Source organism: Symsagittifera roscoffensis, chromosome 9 (genome assembly GCF_963678635.1).
Source record: "Symsagittifera roscoffensis chromosome 9, txSymRosc1.1, whole genome shotgun sequence".
In the NCBI taxonomy this organism is placed as follows: Eukaryota; Metazoa; Xenacoelomorpha; order Acoela; family Convolutidae; genus Symsagittifera; species Symsagittifera roscoffensis.
In genome coordinates this window covers 901,475-929,018 of record NC_087070.1, presented here as the reverse complement: position 1 = coordinate 929,018, position 27,544 = coordinate 901,475, and the positions used below count along the sequence as shown (strand labels likewise).

At 31.7% G+C, this 27,544-nt stretch overlaps 1 protein-coding gene across 1 annotated transcript in view; it reads left to right on the top strand.

Moving 5' to 3' along the window:
* The window catches only part of LOC134853899 (uncharacterized), a gene marked incomplete in the record, with an annotated part of 183,882 nt that overhangs the window by 118,396 nt on the left and 37,942 nt on the right, over nt 1-27,544 (top strand).

Here is a 27,544-nt window from a genome sequence, read left to right as displayed (position 1 = left end):
CAAATGAGCAACCTAAATTCATGTTTTGATTGAAGAATTTTCTAGAGGAAAATAGGCTTGAATGATCTAGAAAGCTATTTTCTTGTATGGCTAAGTCTGAAGAATGCAAAAAAAAACGTTGCCAGCCTGGAAAAAGGCTGATGAATTTTTTAAAACTGGCCTCTCACTCATCGAAATTTAGATCCGCTTTTTGGATGATGAAGGATTATTGTTATTGATACTGAATCAACTTATTTATGACTTTCATTGTTGCTATATTGTTTCATTAACTTAAAATTATAATTAACCCAACGTTTTGGCGAGAATAAATAAAGATGCAACCTTCTCTTTTTGTTACAATCGAAAAAAACTTTGGAGCTTTGTTTTGTACGCAGTCTTATTTGTATCCGACTTCTGAGCCATGTTCTGAACTTTAATACTTTTCATTTTTGGATAATCTATTGCAATTAGTTTTAAGATAACTTTAATTGGCAAAGAGACTTGCAAAAAATTGGAAGCGACAGAATTGATTAAAGAGCAAATGTCAAGACAAAAGCAAAAACTAAAAAAGAAACAAACATAAAATCGAAAGTTCACCTAGCAGAAATTTTCGCTGAAAATTTGTAGCCACGTCCTTCAATCACATTTTGAAGTCGACGACGAGGAACACTAAGGGCAAGATTTTGTGCGTAATTTTTGGGCAAACAATCAAATGTCGCGAACTTTTTGGATGGCTTCTTCGGGAGTTTTTGGCGGATCCAAAGCCAACTGTTTTTTGATCTTTCCCCCAAACATTTTCGATCGGGTTGGTTTTCGGGTTAAAACGGGCCATTTGAGAAGAGGAATACTGTTTTCTCGTAAATAATTTTTCAACACAATTGCAGATTGCAAATCGTGAGACTGGAAATTTATTGCTTAGAGCGGCCAAAATTTTTTGTAGACTAACATTTGGCTGTCTTCAATAGTGTCCGTTTTTTGGGCTACCTAAAGTTTTCTCTTTTTTGAGTATAACTAATGTCTGATAAACGTCGTTGTAAGACGACACGATAAACTGTCGATTTGGCTTTTTTTACAGTTTTCGTTAAATCGTTTATGGTAACATGAGGATTTTTGTCGAAATATTTGAAAATTAGTCTTGCATAACCGTCGGATAATCGACAACCTCACATTTCAAGTTTTGCCCGGTGAGGTTTTCAAGGTAGTCTGAATTCAACTTTTGCAAGGAAAAAGTCGTTGAAATCAGTTGATAGCTCTTTTTAATTATTTCTGTCTGTTCCAATTTTTTGCTACTTATTATAGCGAAAAATTGGAACAGACAGAAATAATTATAAACGCAATTTGCCATTTTTGGGGAATTTTTGCTTGCACATTTGAGTTTTTAAGTGACCTTGAGTCATATTTTGTGTCAGAAAAATTAGCTTTTGTGCAAAATTTTTTTTTGAGTCATTTGCTCTTTTTAATTAATTCTGTCTATTCCAACTTTTTGCGACTATGTATACATAGATGGTGGGGAAAATGTGGCTAATCTTCAAAAGAATTTGCCTAAATCAAGGTAAAATCGTGACCAACTTCAGAATACGTCAAACTCTGTCGTCGACTCGGTACTATCGGACAACTTAATTGAAGACTCGGATATATTCAAAACTGTATGTAGTCGACTGGACTCCTTCCATTTAGTCGCAAAGAGTTTACTCGGGGTTTCAAATGACCACAAACAATTTCATCAGTTCCTTGTTCTGAAATTGTTGAATTTAATTCCCAAAGTGTGGGCAAAAAGGCATGATCTATGAGCTTATTTTGCAAGAAAAACTCAAAACCAAAATGCATAAAACAGTTGGTTTTTTTTCTTCAAAATTTGGGCAAACATTCTGTAAAACAACATAGAACTCGTTTGGGCTGTCTTTATTTTCCTTAATCTATGAATAATTTCCAAAAACTATTTAAGCAGACAAAAAGAAATTTAGATGAAGTGTACCTTAACCAAGATGTACAAAGTGTTGCAAGTTTTCGTGTTTTCATGTTCACTAACTTTTCGTTTAGTCCAATGATTTTCTATTGACCACCCATTAATCAAAAACTAAACATGGTTTTCAAAAAACTAATTTTTTTCTCAATTTTGAATTCTCTCAGTTTAATCATTGTGGTCGAAGCATTCTGTGCTATATGCTCACCAACTGTTTATCATTGTTGTTCTTATATTTTGGTAGTATTTCTCTAATATAGTAAGTTTTTGACAAAGTTCTCATTTAAATTTTTGGATGTAAGCCCGAAAACTTAGATGAAATTGTCCAACAATTTTATGGATTGTTCATACACTTATTTGTGGTGATAAGTTGACCTTGTTTGTTATTTTAAATCTATGCAATCTTAATGTATGATTTCCGTTATTTTGGGCTTTTGAAAAAATTATATCGTAAATTGCATTTACAAAAAAATTGTCCTGCTTTTTATTCTGACAAAGTCAATTGGTAATTTTTGAAACTAGATTGAGCTGAACTTGAAAGTTTGATGTTTTATTATGCGTTTTTAACTTTTTTTTATCCGACTTTCGTAACGAAAGTAACGGAATATTTCTGCTCGGGGTGGGTTTTTTTTCAGTCAAATTTCGAATCATTAAATAGCCATTCTGATGGGATTTGTTATATCATTCAAACCATATTGTTGTCTTGAGCTTAACTTTGAAAAAATATTTCGCCTGCGGTCATTTTTCGTTAAATTATGGGGGTTTAAAGATTGCCATTTTGGCCAATTTGAGACAATTAAATTGGTTGAAGGAAGTTTATTTACCATAATTGGCTAATAAACAGGAGCGAAATTTATCCTTTTGAATTTTGTATGGCGTGTGGGGGGATGATTTTCACAAAAAATCTCAAAATAAATTCGTTTTCTTATAACATTTAATTTTTTCATTTTATTACTGCTCCATAGACCTCCGAAGGCAATCAAAACACTCAGGTCTTCGCCCTGATACGATAACATTGTTATTATTTTGAGTTGAGGTAAGTTTGAAGCCTTCTAAAGCTTATTTCGGCACTTGATGAAAAATTTCATTGGCGCTGTTGAACAAAGTTTTTAAATTCATACTATTGTAGTAAGGAGGTGTGCTTGAATCAGTGCTGCTACTTTTTTAAACTTATTATCACTCAATTAAATTGTATCACCAACAGAAACGTAGGACGGCTTTACCAGAAAAGGATTGAATTATCAAACAAAATTAGATAAACTTTTTTAAGATGAATTTTTTCAAAATAAATTTCAAATTGGCAGAATTTTCTTGATCAAAAAACTTGACTGTAATAATTCAATGTCGGAAATTGATTAATTGGATCTTTTTGAGGTTGATTATACAATTGCCTGAAATGACTGGAGATCATTCCAAGATGAAATTTAACTCTGTCTCGATCATAACTTTTAGAGTATTTCATTCGTTTATCGTCAAAACGGTGACGGCTCGACTAGCTTGAAAAACTAACTTCTTGCATGATTTTCAGAGTTTGATTTTTCAGAAAAACAATACAGCAGTCATAATCCGTTCAAAATGAAACTTGCATTTCTGAGAACTATAAAACTGATTATTGTGATTTCAGGCAATCAACAAGCAAATGAAATTCCTGAAAACCTTAATCGCAATCAGTCACATTTCGACCTATAATGGTTTGAACCATTCGCTGATGGCCCTTCAAAATGTGAAATAAGTGAAAAACAACTTTTCATACTATCTCTTTTGTAAACTATTTTGATTTTTATATCAAATGCATTTTGTGTTTCAACTTTTTGTTCTAGATGATACGATTTTCACTTATAAATTTTTATGCTAGTCGGTCAAACTTTTTTAGTCTATTAACCGCTTGTCAAAAAATATGTAACGAAGTGGATCCGACTTAAAATCAGCGTTTGTTTTTGCTGATAATCCGAAAATTTTTGTTAAATGACTTATTGTTGAGCATTTTGAACATGTTGAACAACAAATGATGAAAAACGTGAGAAAATTTTCAACACAAAAATTCGATTATTACAGACAAATTCAGGATAGTAATATAAAGCACTTAAAAGCTAGGCAATTTATTCAAACTCATCATAAAACAAAACGTCTACATTTTCTTACTTTTTTACTTTCTTCCCACATTAGTTTTACAACAATGAGCTCGATTGCGTACTTCTATTTAATTGATATTTTGCGACTCTAGATATCAGTCCTTGCAAACTGGTCAAAAAACGAGTATTTTTCTTAAACGCCTTTAAATTTTGAGTCGCAAAATGAATTTGTAGTCATTTTATCCCAAACTGGTATAAAAAAGTGATATATTTTTGCATACTTTCTTCAACAATTTTAGCTTCAAACTTTTGCCCAATAGCACAATTTTCATTCAAAAATTGAAAGGCAAAATTAAACAATAAAGTCAATATGCAATATGCAAAGTGCTGAATTCTGATTGGTTGAAAAAGAATGGTTTCAACCAAAAGAACGATCTCCTCCCTAATTTGATTTTGGTGGTAAAATGTTCTCTTGAACCAACTTTCCATAGCCGTACAAAATAAAAAGGTTTCGCTTGGGCAAGAGTCCAAACAAAATAGCCACGTGGCGCTGGCTAATTAGATTTGAAAAATCTTTCTTGCTCAGGATTTTTTTTGTAAGTAAATCATTTAAGCTTCATTAAAAATGCAATTGATCGCTTGATAAAACGCGTCACTCAAACCTATTGTTTGGTTATTTTTGAACCGAAAACTGATTCTTTGAAAGCATTGGCAAAAAACTGTCTTTTTATACAAAATGATTCCGGCTTACTGTTCCAGAACTTTTGTTGATACAAAAAGGCATGATTATTTTGTTGTTTTGTTTAGTCTCAACTGAATTTTATGTCATCGTTAGGAGTGAGAACAGGAAATACGAGCATGGAAGATAAGTTTTTGCTATGATGGTGTAATATCAATTCCAACACAACCCGAGCTCGCTCTAATTAGCCTTATTGTCCCTTGCGGGTCTGGACTAGCATGGATTATTACCCTGTGTCTTTTTTCAGCCGGTCACAAAGAACTTCTTTTCCAAAATTGATTTCTCCATTCGGGGCTTAAAGTCGCCCTGTGTTTTGTTAATTCCCCTCCAGAATTACATTTCCAGAAAATTCCCTGGGGCTGAAATGTTATCTTATCCTAACTAGTTGAACCAAGCTAGTTATAACAAAAAGTTATCGTGCTTATTTGTGTTTCCAAACTGGATATATTACCACTATATAAATAACCCGACTTTGCTACAATTTACTTCCGAAAATAAACAAAACCGAAAATAAAACACTGTTACTTTATACAAAAAACTCAATCTTCAATTCATAATCTTCTTGTTCAGTGTGATGTTTTTCAATGTCTTAGAGCTACCAAATCTGATTAGAGGCAAAAACTTAAGCCTCGAGAAAATTCCGTGTTGGGCATTTTTTGGAACGTTTTGACCAAACATAGCGTTTTTTAAGCAATCGCTCCGCGCTCAAAACTAGCGCAGTATATATTGGTGCTCAAGGCGCTTTTGGGAAAAATCTAGGACCACAAAATGTGTTTTGTAAAAGAAGTTTTGAATGGAAAAAATATTTTGCCCATAGTCTCAAGTCCACCCAAAACAGTTTTAATATAATTCTGAGTAACTTTTGTTCAATCAATGCGAGCTTTTCAAAAAAATTTAAGCTCATGAGCTTTTACGACAAAAAAATCTTATAAAAGTTTTCAAAAATAAAGTTTTTTGAAAACTTTGTAAGATTTTTTTTTCGACCATTTTGATTTTTTGTATTAAAAATCAAATTGGTCTAACACAAAAAACTTATATCAATTTGAGCTGAGGGCTTCAATTTGTTTAGATTGCTAGATTGTATAAAAATTTTTGTGACTGCAAAAAAAAAAACAACTGGGTACAAACTTTTGTCATTTCGTCAGACAGAATTTTAAAAAAAACTTTGGCGAAGAGCGCGCTTTGCGCTGATAATGGTAGGTGTTTTAATAATCAGTTTCTGTTTCGATTCGGGTGCACTCACAGGATGTGTCAGCCTGGTTGAATTATCTTCTGTATTTTTATTCGGCCAAAATTTAACTAAAAGTCATGAATTTGCTTTCTTTCTTCAGAATAACGCAGATTATTTAAAATTTTGGTAAACCTGTGATCTTTTTTCCATTATTTGGTCCATTCATAATGAGGCCTTTCCTCCCGAATTTGTACTTTTACAGTTCAACCGCAAGAGAACAGTTTTTGGTTCTTAATGAAAAAAGTGATATTTTGATGTAGCAACCTTTGATTTAATTAACATGTAGTTTCTATTCCAATCCAACCAATTCATGATTGAAAGATCTATTTTTACAAAGCGCGTTTTTGCAACCAAAATTAAATTTATTTGAGTGGCATTGTCGGCAGTCATAGTCCATGTAAATAGTCAAAAAGCGTGAAAACCTCAGCCCGACATTTTTACTTGAAAAGCCCAAACTTAAGCTCTTTTTGTGTAAAGTTAACATGAAGAATTAGGGTGAATTATGTTAATCAATATTCTGAAAATTTTGGCCTGACTCTGATAATATCTGTAAATACCAGATTTACATTCTTTTTAAAGCCAATTACAGCAACTGCCAGCGCAAGAGAACATTTTTTAGGGAAATATAGCTGTTTTCGGCCAGTCTTATTTAAAAGCTGGAGTAGTGAAGCCTCCGAAAACTTCTAAATAAACTAGTTGTTTTGTTTTCAACCGTTGGTAATTGACAAAAAGAAAACGTCAAATCATGTTAATTGGACATTGTCAGTCTAAAGTCAATTTTTTTCTCAAACTCTTTTTTGACATTTTATTTACAACAGATGAGTTCATTGGTTTCTCAGAGAAAAAAAATCGAAATACAAATTTCAGAGAATTTTTTTAAATACAAATTTGTAGTCACAATCAGCTATAAATAACGACTATTATGCACCCACTTTTTTTACAGCTCAGTTTAAAGGATTTGATCTGATGACGATTGTTTAAAAAAAAAGAGTGTTGGTTGTGGTGCAATTAGCACATAAATTTCACAGAGACTTTCAAAAAAATGGTTTAGAAAAAATGGTATGCAAAAATATTCAAATAACTTTTCATTTCTGACACAAAGTTATCAATTCTCTAAACAAAATTATTTTTGAACTTTTCCTAATTTAGAATGAATCAGGCTTTAAAAATTTTCAAAATTTCTGTTACTCGACTATTTCGTCTTTCTATGCTATATTTTTTTTTCGAGAAAATCACGACAGAACACCACGTTTCTCTACGGAACTTGGTCCGAACGATCATGTTACATATTTTATTGCTGCAAAAACTCAAACAAAACCGTGAAAAAAAACAGAAATTCAAGGGTTCAAGGCGTGATTTTGGGAGGCGTTAAAAACTAGGGAGGGGTTTGTTTTACACGCAAAATATCTAATGCGTATGCCAACACCAAACTGGTGTAATATCTATAATATCTTGTTATTGTTAGCATACAAACTCGGTGAGAGCAAACTATCGAAAACTGTTATAATTTCTTTAAAGTTTTTATACTTTAAGCTTAGAATTTTTTATTCAAATTGACTCATGAAGCTTTTTGCACTTGCGACACTTCAGAAATGCTAGAATATTCTGCAAATATATGACTGTTCGTCAGGGTTTATTGGGCTAATCCCGGGATTGGGATAAGTTAAAGTCTCGCTGAAATTGTAATTCATGGCTTAAAACGAAAGAACGTTTTTAAAAAATAATAAGTTCACTCCTTGGTCATACCGTTGTGTCAAAATTGCTTTTTCCATTCATTTAGTATGCTAGTCGGGCGTTATTTTTGTAGGTGCTCTATGCCGTAAGGGTTGTTTTGTAAGTTTTAATGCGACATGACGTTGTTGAGATTTTGAATTGATTGTTATTCAAAGCTCCCTCTTAACTCTTCCGCGCCAGTAAGCCGAACACAGAGTCTAAATTTGGAATTATAAAGTTATCACCAGCGGCTTAAAAAAACATACTATAGTCCACTTCCCGGTTGGTCTAAGTTGTTACAAATTTTTGAAATAGCAAAAGTTGAAATTTATAATTGATTCTTTTGTTGATCGCTTGCGTATTTGCTTGCTTGCTCATTAGAGCCTTATTTGTATTAGTTCTCAGTAAAAAAATTCTGTCTTATGATATATGTTTGATATCTCGATATTTTTAAACTATTTTTTTTACTCCAAAGTTTGATAGAAATTTATCTTTTTGTTTCTTCGTGGGTACTACTATGATAGTGGTACTCAAAAAAGCAACACTGATAGACAGGCCCTGCATGCATTTCGCATGTAATAGTCTGAAAACCAGTTTGTGAACAAATTACAATCAAAACTGGGTTACAACCAAATTTTACATCAAAAAATTTGACGGTTTTACCACCAAAAATAGGTTACATTGTTTGTCATCAAAGTTCATTTTAGACATTTTTTGAATTTTCCAACTTAGAACGTCAAGAGAGGAGGTTTTAAGTAATACTAATAAGGAAACTTGTTTGAAAATATACTGCGTCATATTTTTGAATGTCGAACTCATAATAGTTAGACAATTTGAGAGCTCTAGGTGTTTTGTTTGATTATTTTCAAGTGAAAACTGTATCATAGTAGTACCGCTTCCGGAAACAAATATTTCTAGCAATCAAAGATTTTTTGCACCAAACCTGAAAAATTATAAATTTTTGAAAACATTTTTACGCAATCTGAAAAATTATTTGTAGCATTAGAGTCTGTTGCCTAATACCATTTATCATTAAACATAACGTTTGACTCGGCTTTATATTACAAAAACTTCTTTATAATTTGAAAAACGTTTTTTGCGCAATTAAAAAAGCATACCATAATACAGTACTTAGATTCAAATTCAACTGAAAACAATGAATGTTCCAACTTTCGATACGAAAGTAACGGAATATTTGTGCTCAGGGTGGGGTTTTTTTCTTCAGACAAATTTCGACTTTTTTACTAGCCATTTTTTGACGGATTTTTTTTATATCATTCAAAAGGTATTGTTGTCCTGAGCTTAAATTTGAAAAGATATTCCACTTTTGATCTTTTTTCGTAAAGTTATGAGGGTTTACAGATTGCCATTTTGGCCGGTTTGGGACAATTAACGCGGGATATATTTCGCGCTATTAACGCGTAAGCGAGATTTGATCCGTCTTAGAAATAGTTAAAAATTGGTTCAAGGAAGATTATATGCCATAATTGATTTGTTAATAGGAGCAAATTATATCACGCTATAGTTAATATGGCGTGTGGGGGGATGTTTTTACAAAAAATCTCAACTTTTCTGGAAAAGAAAAATTTAATTTTATTTTATTATTTTTAAATTTTCTATGTTATTACTGCTCCATAGACCTTAAAAGGCAGTCGGAACAGTCAAGGTTTTGCCCTGATACGAGCAGTTTTGTCTATAGTTTCTTTTTCAAAACATTTTTTCCTGCTAAATTGTTGCAAACCAATTTTAAAAATCGGTAGAAACTGAAATTAGGTCGAATGTCTAATATTGACCTACAAAGCTAATTTTGAGCTACAAAGCAAAATTGAGACATTTAAAATTTGTCAATTTGGTCGATTTGAAATAAATAATGAGCCTACCAGTTTTCATTAAACATTGCATGAGCGATAAAAAGTACGGCTCCCAAATCATTCTAAATTGATTCGAGGCAACCTTATTGGTCCGTATGAACAGACACAAAAAGGACAGATTTAGAAGGTGCAAGCATTGAACGCTCTCCAACTCAAGAATTTGATCCCGCGTCATCAAACGGTTTTTATGTTGATTTTTACGACATACGGCCGGCCCTTAAAAATCCTGAGGCTGCCTTCGATACCAAAAAAGCTAAGTTTAAAGGGGCTAAACACTTGGCAAATTTTTTGTGCATTTTTTTTCCGGCAATAAGTAGCAAAGTACTTTTCATTGACATTGCGTAAGAAAACTTTGCACTTTGCATAAAAATGAAGTTTTTCGGTAATTTGTTTTAAGTTTATCAATTTAAAAATAAAAACTTTTTCAGATGCCTTAAAGGCAATCGGAACATTTAAAGATCCGCCTTGATACGAGCAATCTTGCTCCTCCTTTTATTTTTTTTCGAGTGTAATTTATTTGATTTTGCTTCTATGTTTGTGTTCCGCTATATATTTAGAGCCAAAAATCAAACCGGTCTGCCCTTAAAAATAATAAAATGAACCAGCGGACAATTGGTGGCGTCTGTTTTTGACGGACGGATTACGTAAGTTAAAAAAAAGAACCTTAGCCCTGCTGTTGTTAAGCCGGATAAAAAAGACGTTTCTATTTCACTTGAGAAGGTGGTATAGCAATAAACACAGGGTCATATATCAGAGTTAATACTATCAATTCTATCAATAGAACTGGCAGTGCCAATTTTATGTCTAAATTTATTTGCTCTGGACTTCGATGCAAAGTTAGTTTTAAAATGCAATGTGTGTGCCTGTAATCCTTCTTTCTACACTTCCGGTGAAAGTGTAACATTTCTTCTCTTTTTTCTGAGTCGAAAAGAGACAACTTTTTTTTGGTTTTATATTACATATGGCTTTACTTTAGCAAAAGTGAATACTTATTCTTCGTACTTTTTTCACTATTCATTATTTCTTTTAAAATTTATTGAAACTGTGAATCGGGATTTGCGGTAAAAATTCATTAATTGCTTTCTTGCATCAACCAAAACAAACCATTTTCTCTCCAAAATAAAATCAGAGTCATAATTTGTTGCAAATTAAACAATTATTTCACTAATTTACGAAATTTTCGTCCGATTTTTGTATTAATTGAAATAAAGCCAAAACTTAATACATAAGAATTTGACTTGAATTAATTCCAAAAAACATGTTCAATTCAGGTAATTTATCAGTTTTTTTTGCTTTCGACTCTTATAGTTGTACTTTGGCTCATCACTTTTGAAAACTCCCTATTTTAGTAATAATAGCTCTTCGAATCGGCTATTATCAATTCAATTCAAATGTTATCTTAAGTCATATAAATTTTGAGCTAAACTTTATTAGGTATGAGAATTTCCGAAAAGACCGTTATTTATGTTTTAGATTGTCTGGAGATAACGCATTTTCCCCATTATTAATTTTTAGTTTTCAGAAATATCTACTGCTACATAAAAATTAACCAAATTGTTTATCAAACGGCGCAATAGGTGGCGTCATATTGCGTTATTAGAGCATAAACATAGGAGGGCTTTTTTAGAGGAGGGGTGATATTATTCGTGGGTCAAATTCTCCAGAGACAAAAGTTTACAGCGTGTGTCGAATTAATTCCAATTAGTGGCGCATTATAGCAATATAAAATACAAAAATCACCAAAACCGCTTCCATTTCTAACCTATTTCTCGCTCCCTGCATTGCAAATGTTCTCCCATCCTTCACAGTTTTTCAACATCGCAGTTTGAAACCCTTCTAAAAGTATAATTCTTCTTCTTACAAGGATGTTACCTCTCAAATTGAGATCATTTGTACAATTTTCAACCCTTTCAATATCACCCCCAAATTTTTCACTCGGACCGGGAAAGTACAATCAATATCCAATTTTCTCTGTGAGGAGATCCTCTCAGCAATGGGCCGTAAAAGTTCGTCACGTAAACCCCATTAAATGTTAAATGTTATATTTTTGTCCAACATTTTTAAAAAAATAATTGGTGAAAAAAATTCCATTTCTTTTTTGCAGACTTATTCAACTCAATATTTGAGCCTCGTAATTTTAAATCGGATTTTTTTGATCTATTATTAGATTCAAAAGCCCTCAAACAGTTTATTTCCTTATTCGTATTTGTCATCCTCTATACCCCTATCACTAAAAATTGCCTAAAAAAACTAATGCATTTTTGGGGGGTTTTGTTGATTGCTTTTTAATCTATCTTTGAAGTATCACGCAAATTTTTTTTCCTAAAACAGATCCACAAATAGTATTGCAATTCGTACAACACTAGTTTAATTGTTTTTTTTTCTTGTTCTTACAATGCCATACTTGCTTGATTAAACTCTTTATTTTGAAGCTTATAGGTCTATTTCTCAAACTAAAGTTTCATTCCATTGAATTAAAACGAAAATTTTATATCTGCGTCATGGGATGCTCAGCTATCAATTTATTCGTTACTTTTACTCACTTAATTTTACAATGAAACATCAAGTTCTTTTTAGCAAACTTTGGTCATCTTGAGATTTATCGGAATGGAAAACAAAACGTCAACTTATGGTGAACTTCCGAACGTTTTTGAGAATTTGTTTCAAGTTGGATTGAACTTAGTACAGATGCAAAAGCAGAACAAAACTTCCCAAAAATATCATGGCTCAAAAATTTTTTTTCACTAATGCCCTCATTTTGTGTCTATGAAAACATTTATAGCTTTTATCAAGATTTGTCATTTTTAAAGTCAACATATGGAGTAAAGCTGCTTACAAAATTAACTGAGAGTTGCTTTTTTTTAAAAATCGTAACAAGATTTTCGAGCAGTCATCGAAAGAAACATTTAATTGTTGCTTAAGGCAAGCTGCCGTTTACAGCGTGTCTAATTAGTATATTTTTTGAATTGTTTTGGTTCTTGACATCATTTGTGGCCAGGGTCTAATTGTTTTAATCATTATCTAGATTGCATATACATTTGGGTCCCGGAAAATTTTGTTACAGAAAAAATAGTCCAAAAAGTAGAAATTTTTATCTATTTTTATTTTGCCAGTGAGTAGGAAGCTGTATTATTTCTTATAAAACTTTAACAAAAGTAAAATAATTTTTAGAATAAATTCTGCAAAAACACTAATGGTGAATTTTATTTTAACTTAGAAATGTAAAGTTTGCCAGTTCAAAATGTTTACATTTTAAAAAGAGAAAAAAAAAGATTATTTTTCAAATAAAACAAGAGATCTTTTTGAGATGAGCAGGAATTTACAAAATGTTTGTTAATTTAATTTGACCACGCAATTGATTTTCTTTAAAAAAAACTTTAAGATTTTGATAAATAATATTATAATATTTCCAGTTAATTATTACGCTGAGCAATTATATGACCAAGTTAACATCTTTACCCTAACTAGACCAAGTTGAGATCTTCTTCCCCCACATTTTTAAGTGGAGCAAAAAATGGCTCACTGATGCGGGAAAAATGCTCGATTCCCATTAGCTGAAAACTCCAGCTCTGAACAAAGTTATCATCCTCCCCCTACATGATAATTTTTTCCCAATTATATAGCATTCATTGTTTTTCAGTTGACCTAGAAAACTCTCCCAAGCAGCAAAATGTTTTGAACTCAGGAATTTTTTTTTGTGAAAATTTTTGCACCGCGCTAAATTTTTTTTGGAAAACATTGGCCAAAAAAGCCCTTTTAGAGCTTTTTGGAATGTTTGAATTAAATATTTCGTATTTTTTCGAGCGCTATCCCATCAAAAGTAACATTTTCTGGCACCTAAGGGGTCTTAAGAAAAAATTTGGGGTCGATTAGCCAAGAAAGGACATCGAAGAAAAATAACAAATTTGCAGTGAAGTGGTCGAAACCCTGAATTTCCCTAAATTCACCTCTGTAACGTATTTTGCAAAATCAAGATTCGCTTTATTGAAACATCGGTTTATTGCACAAGCTCTGTTCATACTTGCAAAGACTTCGTTTGAAACTTGCCAATGCTGCGTTTGAATTTAAGTCGGCGTATATGCAAATCGCTACGCCTCCAAGTGAGGCGTAGTACTTCCTCAGGGTTTGTTATGTCTGGGTACGCTATGTCTGCTTACGTTCTGTCTGGTCTGGGTTCCTTCTGTCTGGTCTGGGTTCCGAACGCCCCTCTTCCCCCTTCTCAGAGATTCGAACCTCTCACCAATCAAAGGGTCCCTCTTTGGTATTTTTTTATGAAGTCCATTTTTGGCCGACCAATCATTAAATTTTTCTAAAGGCACCTGTGGTGCCAATATATGCTAATTATAAAGGAGAGCGCGCGCCTCCAAAAACTGTTGTCCAAAAACGGCATTTTTGACCTGTTTTTTTTTTTCAAAAATTTGCCTGCGGCGCGAGAAGTTTTTTCAAAGGGTCTTTATGATGTTCTGGGAGTGCTCGGAAATCAATTTGGTCCACCTGAAAAAAAGTCGGCAAAATTTTTGAAAAACTTTTGAAATTCCACCTCCTCGAGAAAATCCTAAATTCACCCCGGCAGAAAATTCAAAAAGGTTCGTATGTTTTGACTCCAAACTGATCTTCTTTTGATGGTAAAAGATTTTGAATTTTGTAGAAAAAATTATTCTGAACAATTATACAGTTTTCATTTGTTTTTCAAGCGATCTGTGTTTTCATTGTTCATCAGGTCATAACCATTAATTGTTCCACTGGTTTGGCTAACAACACTTTGGTTTTCAACTATTTGACTAATAATGGAAAACAAGATAAAAAATTGCAAATGTATTTGGGAACATTCAAGAGATGAAAGAATGACTTAAAAGCAAGCGAGAGCGCCTGTGGAATTACATATCGGTGTGGCAGTTTTTTGTGTTTTTTGGTGGCTTTGATTCGATTCCAGTTAAAATAAGCGTATAAAGACCTCCTCCTTTGAAGAAAGATTTCTCTCCTTCTCAAGATTACTTTCAATTTAACCACATTTCACATCTTTGTTAAAAGCTATGAAATGCTAAATTTCATTGCCTATTTTTATCTTATAGGGTTTTAAAGAAATACGTTTAAGCTAAATTTTTATAGATTTTTTGTTCGTCTGTTTTATTCGTCTTTTTTATTTGTCTTTTTTGCAGATGAAACCGTTGAAAAGCCCTCAAAGCGGTCGAACTAATCAGCGCCGAAGACAAATTTCAATGTCAATATTCACTGTCTCCTAAAAATTTCTAGAAATATATTAACGTTTTTCCGGACCATCCTTAAGTCGAACTAATTTATGCAGGTTTTTATGCATTTCACTTAAGAATTTTAAAAACAACGGTTAGTTTGAGCTTCTTCATTTATTTATTAGCCTTAATAACAGAGCATTTAATGCTAGTTAGTGTCTTAAAATCCCAAAATTTAAATTTAGACATGCTGTTTAACAATACTTATAAGTAATCCAGCCAAAAACGCTCAAGTTTCTGCTTAGTTTTAAACCTAAATCGACGCTTATTCTTTTCCTTGGTTTTTGCTCACCGTTTTACTAAATCTTGTTTATCTCGAATTTGCGGCCATGTTGTGTAGAATTAATTCTTTGCGCCCCCAAAGCGAAATTTAGATCTGTTCATATGAATTATAACCAGTGTCTTTGCCCCCTCACAGTTTAGGTGGTACGGAGTGCACCAAAACAGTGCATTAATATAGCTTGAGTGACATACCGGCAGAATTAAGCAAACTCCAGTTAATCGGCAAAGTGCTTGACTCAACTGTTTTAGCCGTGTGTCTTAAAGTCTTGTCAAACAACACTCTGCGAAAATATAGCCCTAAGCAGTTTCGAGGGAATAATTTGGGATAGTTCGTTGAATTTGAATGAAGCCCACGTTTGCGTATCAAAATCGAATTCTTGTTGGTATTTTTCAAAATCCACCAAATCCGCTGCAATATTGTTCCAGTTTTGGAGTTGTAAAATAGTTTTGTGACTTGGAAAACTTAGGTAGTCCCGAGGTAGTTTTAAGTGGCTCAATTTGTTTCTTGAAACGTCTCCGCAATTTCGTATTTATAAACTGTAGGAATTCTTCTAATTTTCAGATATCAGGTTACAATGTTAAGCCTATGTGCCTTTAGACCAGAAAACCCTTGGGTTAAGCTCGATATAACAAATAAAGAATTACTTATTTGATTGAAACTATACAACTCTTATTTAATAGTTGGGAAAATTTCTGCTTATATAATACCCTGGTCTAAGCACGAACAGTTATAAATTGAGTGGAATTTTCGCTTACGACTACAAAATTAAGTTCATATTCACAGTAAATTTTACGGCACTTTTAGCCAGATTTATAACTTATTACTTCAGCTTATATCAGTTATTGGTATAAACTAAATTGCTGAATTTTCGTTCAAGTTTAATATTTGTCCAGTTATTTTTTTGAGGAAAAATACCAGGAAGCAACTCAGTTCAATAAAACCTAAGCCAGATATTTGTCAATCTTTTAAACACTTGTTATTTTTCTTATTACACTATTCACGGAAAAATTAAAGCAAGCATTGGAATAGAGCAATTTAATTTTTTTGTTTGCGTTTATGTTTTTCAAAACTTACTTTTTGAATTGCTAATAAATTTGATTCATAATTTATGAAAATTTCCTTCTGACCTTAATTTACTTACCATGTTCAAAATATGGATATTTTGCGTGGACATTTATTCAAGACATTTTTTATTTTTAGACTTGATATAAAACTGAGGATGAGATTATTTATTACTTATGCAACACGATGCATATGTTAAGACAAATGCCTAGGGCAATTCGAACTTGGACTTGATTCATCATGGTTATAAGTCCCAATAACTAGACATTATTAACATAGTGAGTAGATATACCTATTCGCCCCCACCCAATCCTTAATCCGTTCCTGTTATTGTACCATACACAATAAAAGCCCCAAGGCTATTACCTGATTTAAGGGCGAGGGCAAAGAATTTGTTCACCCAGATTTTGCTAATAATGAATTCACTTAATTTTATTGCAAAAGATACTTCCTACTTCGATTTACAAATATTCGTGGTTAATTTTGTTTGCTAAAACTCCAATACACTATATAATTTTTAATTTTCATCCTAAGTTGGAACACTTTTGTTGTTCCTAACTGATAGCGATAATTTAAAAACTGTTTTATTTATGGACAATAAAAAGATCAAAAATTCCTCTATGAAAACAAACAATCACTCAAAAATGTATCGGAAGTCATAAATTTTATGAACGGACTTTCTGAAGTTGTAACAAAATTAACTACAAAAATTTAAAACACCAATTTGAACTCTTAAATTAACTTTTATGACTCCTGAATTGAACATGTTTTTCTCGTTAAATTAAAGAAAATTACCCAAAATTTTATCTGATCTTAAAATTTGTGATTGAATCTTCCACTTTTAGAGCGAAAGATATTAATAATAATATTTTCGCCCGATTTGCCTGCACGATTTTATTTTGCTTTTGCGGATTAGACTTAAGCTTTTTTCGGGCGGTATTCAAAAGACTGTTAAAGCAATAAGGCTGAAAACAGGCGTTGTGCTTAATTGGTCATAACTTTGGGCTTATGTTTGTAATTCATTCAAAAACAATAAACTTCAGCATATAATTTGAACTTCGTCCAATAAATCAAAATACAGTCTCTCAATAACTCCATATAGCTGACATTATCATTATTTTCAAAGTTAGATTAAGTTTAAAAAAGTCAAACGCAAAAAAATTCAAAGTTAAAATACTTTGAGTTAAATTTATGTCAGCTAATATAGTTAGGTTTCCAGCTTTGATTATACAATTATAACCTATTACTTTTGGCATTTTGACATGTTTGTTGTTATCTAAATGAATTTGTAGCATATACGCGAACTTTTATCAAGTAATCATAAAAGAGCTTTTTAGCAAGGCAATGCGTTTGTTCCCTATGTGCAACATAGTATATTTGATTACTTTTGTCTTGTAAAAATAGTTAGCCGAGACGAGCCCTACAATACCCTTGGTATCAGATCTGACAGAACCTGATCAAATTTAAATTAATTTCGAAACTATTGGACGCAAAATAGATCCGTGTTGCAAAAACGACTTCATAGAGCAAAATTTTTCAGTCTAGAAATTAATAAATTTACAAATTGTAGTATCCTTAACCCTGAGGTCGCTGTTCCGAAATTCTCAGCATTTTGAACTTTTTGAAATTTTTTAAAGAACTCCTTACCAATTTAGTCGAATCATAACTTTCTCAAACTTAATTTTTCTCTTTTATTGGTTCATAATCTGATTCTCTTGTATCCACGTAAGCTCTAAAAGTTGATATTATCAAAATTTCATTGGAATTTATTTACTTTTTAAACCGACAGATTTTAGTTTCTGATCAAGTTTCTGAAATATTTAGTGTCAAATACTCTCATCAGGTTTCAAAAATGATTATATAATTAAACCACTATTAATGTGATAGCTTTGGCGCAAATTTTTTGCTGTCTATAAAATTGTAGCTTGATCGCTATTTTACCAATTAATTATTCATGAAAGATCCTTTTAGCATTATGGTATTGCATTCTCAAACTGTCAACATTTTTGATCAAATCCTTGTGCCTTCTCAATGATAGCTCAACGAGACGAGCTCCTACGATATCTGGAGTTTCAGATCTAACAAAACTTGATTAAAATAAGCTAGCTTAGATCGTTTATTCATTTACTCTCACCATTATAAAGATAGCTTGAAAAATGAGTTGTTTCGAAATCTCTTGTCTCAAATCTGGCACAGATTGATCATATTTGGCTTGAACTACAAAATTTTTTGACGCTATTAAAATCATTGATTCCCAAAACAATTAAATGGAACAAATAAATTCTGTATAGAAAATCTGGAAAATGGAAAAAATTTAGTGTTGAACACGTGTATCCTCATCATTACACTCAATCAATTTTCTTTCAAAACTCTTTCAATTATAAATGATCGCCTTGAGTTTGTTTGATTATCTCCAAGTAAATTTGGTTTAGGAACTGTTGACTTTTGTGTTTTTATCTTGTTACTTTGAAATTTGAGTCTTTTTTATTAGTTTTCTAGAGTAATTTAAATTGCTTCATGCTAGAGCCAAACCTGTAATGTCATGCAAAACTTCTGCTACATCCTTGGTTTTGAACAATGATTTAGTTTTTAAAATACAACGGAATAAAAAATTTTATCCATTGCTTTATTTTTTATAAAATTTTTTATCTAATAATTTTTATAGAAATGGAAAAAATGCAAAATCCTGCAGCAAATTCAAGCTTTGGATCAATAAAAAATATATATTTTAGGAATCATTTGCATTTTTGCGTTGGATAAAAATCAATTAAAACATTTTTTTGTTAAATTAAATTGCAAAAAAGTCGGATTGAAGCAAATCGCAAAAATTTCAGTCATTGCTCCGACTTTTAAAGAAAATGGCGGAACATTTGTGCTAGGGGTGGGTTTTATTCTGCCGGTAAATTTCGACCAGCCCTTTTTAATTTTTATATCAGCCGAGCGGTATTGTGGTCCTGAGCTCAATTTTAAAAAGATATTTCCTCTGTGAATATTTTTCGCAAAGTTGTGGGGTTTAGAGATCGCCACTTTAGCCAATTTGGGAGAATTAACGCGTGATGTATTTCTCGCTATTAACTCGTGAGCAGATATTCAATCCAATGTAGAAACTATTTCAAATTGGTTGAAGCAGGCTATTTGTCATTACTAGGAGCAAAATTTGAATTAATTTTATATTCTATATGGCGTGTGGTGGATTGATAAAAAAAATCTCAAAATTTTCAATCAAAACTTTTTTTCCTTTTTTTTTCATGAATTTTTTCAAGCGAACACTGCTCCATACAAGCAGTCTCTTTTATTTAAAGAAAAATAATGGCAATCAAATTTTTTTCAAGGTTTTACTGCATTACTTGAAATAAAGTATTCTTCAGAGCTGTTAGAAAAAAAGGCATTTTTTTAAAGAAAATTGTAGAAATTATAGCTGCCAAGTTAATATCATCCTACCCTCTCTTTCCTCGTCCCCTAACCCGTTTAGGGGGGAAGACGTTTACTTGGTTCTGATTTGGAAGTTTTAGCCAATAAGAATCGAGCATTTTAAATGCAGCGCTTAACAAACTTTATCAAAATGAAACTATGGTGTGGAGAATCTCAAATTGGTCTATCTGTGGGAGGATGATGTAGCTTGATTCACAGGTGGTAATGGTCATAAGAGAAATTCTTGTTATAAGTGTTGGTATGTTTTTATATTTTAAGACTTTTCGCTTCCATCAGATTAGTTATCGAACTATTTTTGCTTAATTTTGACAAAAACAAGCATATTAAGAAGTTTTTTTAGTTAACTTTCACGAAAAAAATGGTCTATCCCATAAACTTATAACTAAAGTCCTAAGCAAATTAATTTCAAAAAGTAAGTGAAAAAACGTCGAGTTCAAGTTTAAGTTGCTTATGCGAAATGATCTGGTTTTGCAGGCTGGCACAAATTTTCTCATCGTTGGAAAGAATTTGAAAAGCAAAATGAGAGTTGTTCAGTTTTTATTTTTTGTTGTGTAATTAAGTGGTAACATGTTTTTCTCCTGTCGTTTTTACCATGTGATGTATCGCACTGTTTACTAAAATAGAACCATTTTGTAGCCATTGCCAAAATCAATCCTGTGCCAATATTTCCACACAAAGTCAACTGTTCTAATCAACAGGCGTCGGTTAAGAAATATTTAGAATGGAAAATACCAATGTCAGTTTTTGATTTTAATTTATTTTTTTGCAGATCAAAATTAACCAATGAAACAATTATTTAAACAAAAACTTTTATTTGGGATATTTGGTAACTTGATTTAATTTTATCCGATAAATCTTTTTTAATTTATAATTTTTTAATATTTGGAAAAACTGTATTTAGTAAATCAAAAGCTCAAATTTATGCTTTATATCAGATTTGAGTATTGATTACAGTTGTGCTGTTTCTTGCCAAAAATTACCCAATTATTTTTTGCTGGATATTCAAATGTCTGTTCGTGAAAAAAGAATTAGTTCATTCTAGTTAATTCAGGAAATGTCTCAATTAGCGGCATTTGGTTACCCCGACAATAATAACAACTTTAATGGTTATAACAATTACTACCCTGATGATTTACCAAATTCCGGGTCAAGTTCTGGAGGACAAATGATGAACGACATTCAAATTGATGCGCCGCCCGCACCCTTTAAGCCCAGGGTCAGAAAGTGTAAGTACGACTCCTCAAATTCCAGAATTTCAGATTTAAAAAAATTATAATATTTAAATAAACGCATTTTTATATTCAAAATTATAACCTCTTGTTCACTGAGTTTTTAGTTTCATTTACACGTTTTATATTCAAAATTATAACCTCTTGTTCACTGAGTTTTTAGTTTCATTGACGCGTTTTATATTCAAAATTATAAACTTTTGATCATTAAAAATAGTTAAATTACAACGAATGTCATTTTTCATGTCATTTTTAAACTGTTCTTGGCCAGTTTATTTGACAACGCCGGTGAAAACTTTTGGCCAGCTCTGAGCCTAAACTTCTATCCGGTCTGACTTGTTCGGAACCCTCACTGGGAAAGAACTGAAAATTCATGCGAGTTTTTCCCTAGGTGCCACAAAAATTCATTCGAGGTCGTGTAACAAAACAACGTCGTACTAGAACGAATGCTATGACATGCGGAGGACTTTTGAGTCACCTAATTTTGATTCACAAAAAATGATAACTTTCTAAAATTAAAGAAATTTTGATTCTCAAAAAAAAGATAAAATGCGAAATTTTAGGAAAAGACAACTTCCAAAACTCAAAAAAATTCAAAAACGCGGGTACCGTCCGATTGCAGTCAGCACTAGTGGTATAATGCGCGTGAACAAGTGTTTGCAGCTAATCTAGGCTATTTGATTAGTAGTTTAAAATTTTTGAGTTGACTTTTGTTGCGATTTAACATATAATAAAATTGAAGGCGCAATGAATTTGTTCGAAAAGCTTACTTCTCAGGATTTTATCTTTTTTGTCCCATTTTGGCTTTTTAAATATTTTTCAACTCAATGAGCGATTTTTTTTTCTCTTCAATTTTGTCTTACATCCATCTCAAACAACCATTAACAAATCTGTTCAAATCGCTGCAAATGTTGAACTGATCGGTTTCCTATGCTTTAATTATTTTTGAGCTAATTTCATTTTTACAAATTCTTTTAAAAAAATACCAACTCATTTTGTAAAATAATTGTCCCCGTTCAATGTCAAGTATATTTTTAAATTGAACAACGGATCCTAAAGTACGTTATACTTAAAATAAAATTAAAAACTACCAGGGTTGACAAAAATGCTTGTCATACAATTCTATACTATGAAAAAATGCTTGTCATACATTTTTACATACCAAAAAAAAATGTTAGAAAATAGCAAAATAAGCATTTTTTCTGAATCATAAATTTTTATTAAAAACTTTTTGCCACGCTTTGGAAATAAATAACAAGATTTTGCCTTACTTTTTATAACAAAAACTGTGCGAAAGTAGCAAAGTCATTTTTTTTCTAATATGAAGTTGTATGACAAGCATTTTTTCAATACAAAATGAGTTTCTATAAAATTATAATATTTTATTATTTATTTATAACAGCACTTTTCTAATACAATTTGAATTTGTAAAAATTTAAAATATTTTACGATTCATTTATATTGTTTGTAATGTATAAATTAAAACTCCAAAAAATTTTGTGTCAAAATTTAGGGCTTTATTCAAAAACATTATAACCAAAGACTTCTATAATAAGTGTAAGTGGCAGTTATCACTCAAATAAACCGCATTTGATGATATTAGCGATGTTAGATAATCTTAACATCTTCATTCAGAGTTATATACTAAAAACGCAATATTCTGTAAATGGTTAGAAAGTTTTTATTTTAAAAAACTAGTGGTTGATGAAAAATTTAAATTCATCTTAGCATATGAAAAATATATTGATTGTATTTACAAAAAAAAACACTGGCTCGTATTTTTTCATTTTTTTGGTGAAAAAACCAACCTCGCCTACGTTATAGCCACAAAATATCACAAATCGTTTATTTGAACACAGAAGCGAGTTGCAACAAAATAAATTGGACAAGATTGTTCTATGGAAAAAAAACCTATTATACATTATTCATATATGAAAATGTATGATGAACAATATTTTCATTCCATTTTTTTAATGCTAATTTTTCTCTCATGTAACCAAAATTGGCACTATTTTGTTTTGTTTGAATTTTTAAACAATGCAAGATAATTTATTTCAAAAATTTCGATTAAAAAAATGCTTATAATACAATTTTCTTGCCAAATTGTATGAAAAGCATATTGTCAATTGACTTAATAGTTGAAATTGTATGATAAGCATTTTATGCATAGACGTCGACCCGGGTAAAGAAATTTAAAAGATCCAATTTCAATTTTTAAATTGTAATTTTTTTAGTTTGTGCTGTATTTCTACAACACGCGATGAAATGCACATGCAATTTTGCAATTCCGTTCAAGGTTTTAGCGATTAAACAATTTTTCAGGAATTGATCAAATCAAAAACTTATCCACGTTTTTTTCTAATAACACGCTACTTAACAAATCAAATTCATCCATACGTAAGATGAGATCAAATGATGACGACAAATCAACGATGACATCAAACGCTTTTTTTCTGCTTTTAGAAGTAGAGACTCTTATCCCAGAGTAACGAAAAAAATTTGCTTATCTTGTTAACCTTTTTAAGTTCTTTTTTAACCCAGTGGTTTCAAATTTCTCTCATGATTTGGGTGAGAAATTGTTTTTTTGTTACTTTTGCTTCCGTGTTATCTTAAGGATTACTGATTCCCCTTTGCAAATTATAGGTCATTATTCAAGAATAACGTAGTCTTAAGTACCATTGAGAAATAAATTATTTCTTTTATTCAATAAAAACTGGTCCATTTGTAGTTGATGCTTTTGTTGTAGAAAAATGTTGTAGAAAAATGTGATTTACATAGCCTATTTTTGACGCACTGCAAAACTGGTTTCTTGCTTCAGAAACAGAAAAAAAACAAAGTTTTTTTGTACTGCAAATCATGGGTCTTTGTATCTATACGTCACCGCGACAGCTTGCAAGAAAAGACAACAGGCCACTAAAGACATCTCGCAAAATTTAAGGAAAGCGACAACTCGCACGTTTTTGCACCTAATTAGAAACTTTATATTCTCGGTTTAAGGTCGCCGATGGACGCGCTACGTGCACGTCGCCGCTTCGCAGCAATAACTGCTTCTAATAAATTTTGTATAAAGCCCTACCCTCTATTGGCCAGGACGCAACACGTTGGCGTGACTGCGGCGGTGAGTATATTGCGAGTTGTCTATTAATGCGAGTTGTCGAATATTGTGAGTTGTCTTTTCTTGCGAGTTGTCACATTACGCTCCTTACACACAAAAAAAATCAGCCTCGTTGTCTTAGCGTTTGGAAAGAACAAGCAAACATTCTTTCACAAAAATACACTCGCGAGATTTCAAATTGTACTTTTTCATTTCAAATTACTTGTGTTCATTTGATATTTTCAAGCATAAAAAATTAGTTGATTGTTTATCTTGACCATTTCTAGCAAAATTGAATCAACTTTTATTTGATTTTTTTTCAGTTTGCTTTGAAAAGTGAATTATTCTTAATTAATGCATGAAGCACTCCTTTTTTTAATCTTCAAACTTTCAAAAACAACCGCGGATATTGTACTGGGGTTATTTAATTGTTGTCCAGACAATTTTTGGTTTTATTTAGCCATATATGATGAAGTTTTCATACATTCTGAAAGATGCATTGTCTTTTGCTATTTTTTGTCAGTCCTAGATTTAAAAACTGTTAATTTGGGACACCGAAATTTTCGTTAGTTCAATGCTTGTTTGGAAAGCTCAATGTTTTTGTAAACGAGTTTAAAAAATAGTTTTCGAAGGGTTTCTTTTTTAAAACGTGTACCAGAGTATTCAAGGTTTCGTCCTAACACACAATCTTTTTGAAAATTTATAAACAACTCCTTTAGAATGCTTTTTATCCTGATAAAGTTTATTTTATAGCTGTTAGTTATGTCTTAAACTAAATTTGCCCTCGAGTATTGAATCAAACAGATTTTTATCAGCTGACTACACTTTGATCAAAAAGAATTCTTCCGATTTTTATTTTCTCAGATACAAACAAAGTTGAAAGTTGTCGAATTAGCCCGGAAGTGCAGGCATAACGAGGCATTTAAACCAGTTGGTGTCTTTAATTTACCCAGAAAAACAAGCTTGCGATTAAACTTAAGCTCCATAAAATTAACCGAAGTCTCTTAATACAAAAGAAGCTACTTAATCAGCTCCTGGAAATCATAAACAGTTCAGGGGCTGTTAAATGTTGATTTAGAGCCTGATTTGAGCTTAGGCGCAAAAACACAACCGGCTTTGAATTTAATGGCTTTTTACACCGATTTCCCTGATCAAAATCATGCGTTATTTTATGGCATTTATTAGAAAAAATATATATTTATAACAATAAAGATTAGCTGAATATCGTAAAAGTTATATATAATTTTACGCAAAAATAGAGGTAGAAGATTAAATTTCCGGGTAAATTTTTCCGCGAATTTGGCCTTGATTACTTTCAAGATAAAATGGTGTCATTCAAGTTCAACTATGCATTGGGTCGTTTCTTCCGATCTATACATAAAGATCACTGTAGCTTTGAATTGGGGAACAAAGTAAACATATGAAAAGTTCGAAGTTTCAGGCGCGAACTTTCAAGATAAGTGGCGTCTTAATTGATATTTCAGTAAACTTCAGTTAAAATGGGTGACTGCCCTTGTTGGGAACATTTAAGTGCTTTTAGAGGAACAGCATAATTTCGAATATTTTCAGAGGGACCGGTAATTGGACATGACAGCTATTGAATTGACGAACATGATAACATGATCCCATGCAATTGAATCGGGGACGAAATAAAAACTAGACTCTAAATCAGGAACCGAAAGAAACAAGATACCGTATAAAGAAACTCATTACTTTATAGGGGTTTCCTTATTGAGAGCCTGAGGCTTATAATTTCAAAAAAAGACACAGTTGCTGTACAAGTAGCAACAAATTTTTCTAAAAGCACTCAAATGTTCCACCAAGGGGCGTCACCCATGTTAAATGAAGTTTCCTAAAATAGCAATTAAGACGCCACCTATCTTGAAAGTTTGCGCCTGAAAGTATTAACATTTCACGTCCTTTTTTAAATTTGTGCCCTATTTTGAAACTAAAACGGCAAAATCGTACTGTGCGCTGCTGTAACTTCTTTTGCTACTCGCTTAATTCGAATTTACGAAAATCATCAAGATATTTAAAACTCTCATTGCCCTTATTTAATTGCAATTATTAGGCCACCAATTGACATTGGATCTCTTTAACTTTTTGCGAAAGGGGTGAGATTCGTTACTAGGTACAAAATTCCAGTATGCCAGAATATGCAAAAGAGCTTAAAACTTCCATTAAATACAGTTTATTTTTTTTGTCCCACGCTTATTTTTTACAACGTTCAAAAGGATTTTAAAATTTCAGCAACATTTCTTACAGTAAAATTAAAAGCTCGGAAATTTTATCCAACAAGGTTCTTTGAAAAAGTGTTTCAGTTGCAACATTATTATTTGTATCAGCCAATGAGGTTTTTCCGACATAAATATTGGTAGCAAAACAATTTAATACCAAGTTGCGGTTCCATTTCTCTGAACTACTATGAATAAATGCGAGCTGAATCAAAATACATTTCACCAAATGCACAAAAGTTCATGAAATATTCATAAAATGTACATTTAAAAAATTCAATAAAATAAGTTGAACTATTAGTTCTCAAAATCTTGCGTCTAATTGATAGTGATTGATTTGTACCGGTCATGAAATATTTTTTTAGAAAAAATTCATGATTTCCAACTGGATAAAACAGGTTAACCTGACACATTGAATGACTGCCAATCTAAAAAACGAAATCAGGAAGAATTCCAGCCAATTTTGAATTTGACAGGCCCGGATTTAAAATTGATTGAAAATCGTTGACGGTTCTGAGAGATAATTGGACTTGACTTTTTACTTCAAAACGAGCATTTTTCCAGTCGCGTATTTTAGCGTGATTTTCTTTTTTCTACTTTTTAAGGCCAATTTACCTTTCACTTGAGTTGATAGTGTATACATAATTTCAAAGAAAAGCGAGAAAAGGAATGATTGAATTTAAACCTTTCCCATCCGTGCTTTTCAAATTTTTGGCTTTTGAATTCCCAGAAGGATTTAAAAAATAAATTGCAGTTTTCGGCGCCAAAAAAGCGCAAATTGCGCGGAGATACAACTGAAATTTAACAAGACTCGTTAGAAAACTGAGGACCCGTTGAAAATAAATTGAATAAATAAATTCTCTTGAAAAATGGGTAAGTAAAATATATAACAGTTTATTTTCCATTTATTTTTCTAATCCATTATTGTTTCAAATATGATCTAATTTTCGGATATTAATTGGAGACAAACATGTATTTGTAAAAGCTAAATTCGAAGTCTAATGATAAAAACAGTTGATATTTATTATTTTAATTGAGAGTTTTGATTGATAAAGAAATACGCTTAACACTTTTTGTTCAAAATAGTTTTTTAAAAAGTCAGGTGTATTCATTTCTTTCCCTAGGGAACCATTTTGCATTTAATCAATGTCTGGTTTAAAAACCCTCTTTTTATTCAGCTAAATTTACCTGAATCGGATACATCAATTCAGATTATTCGTATGCAAATCATTATTCGTATTAGAAGCATTACTTTGTTTTTGTATAATAAAGTTTTTTAAGTTGTTATTGAACTACAGAAGTTAAAGTTAGCTCCTGTTTTTATTCTCTTTTTTCTACTTTCGTCATTTTCTCAATTTTTCTATCGGTCGTTATGAAATTGAGCATCAATGTC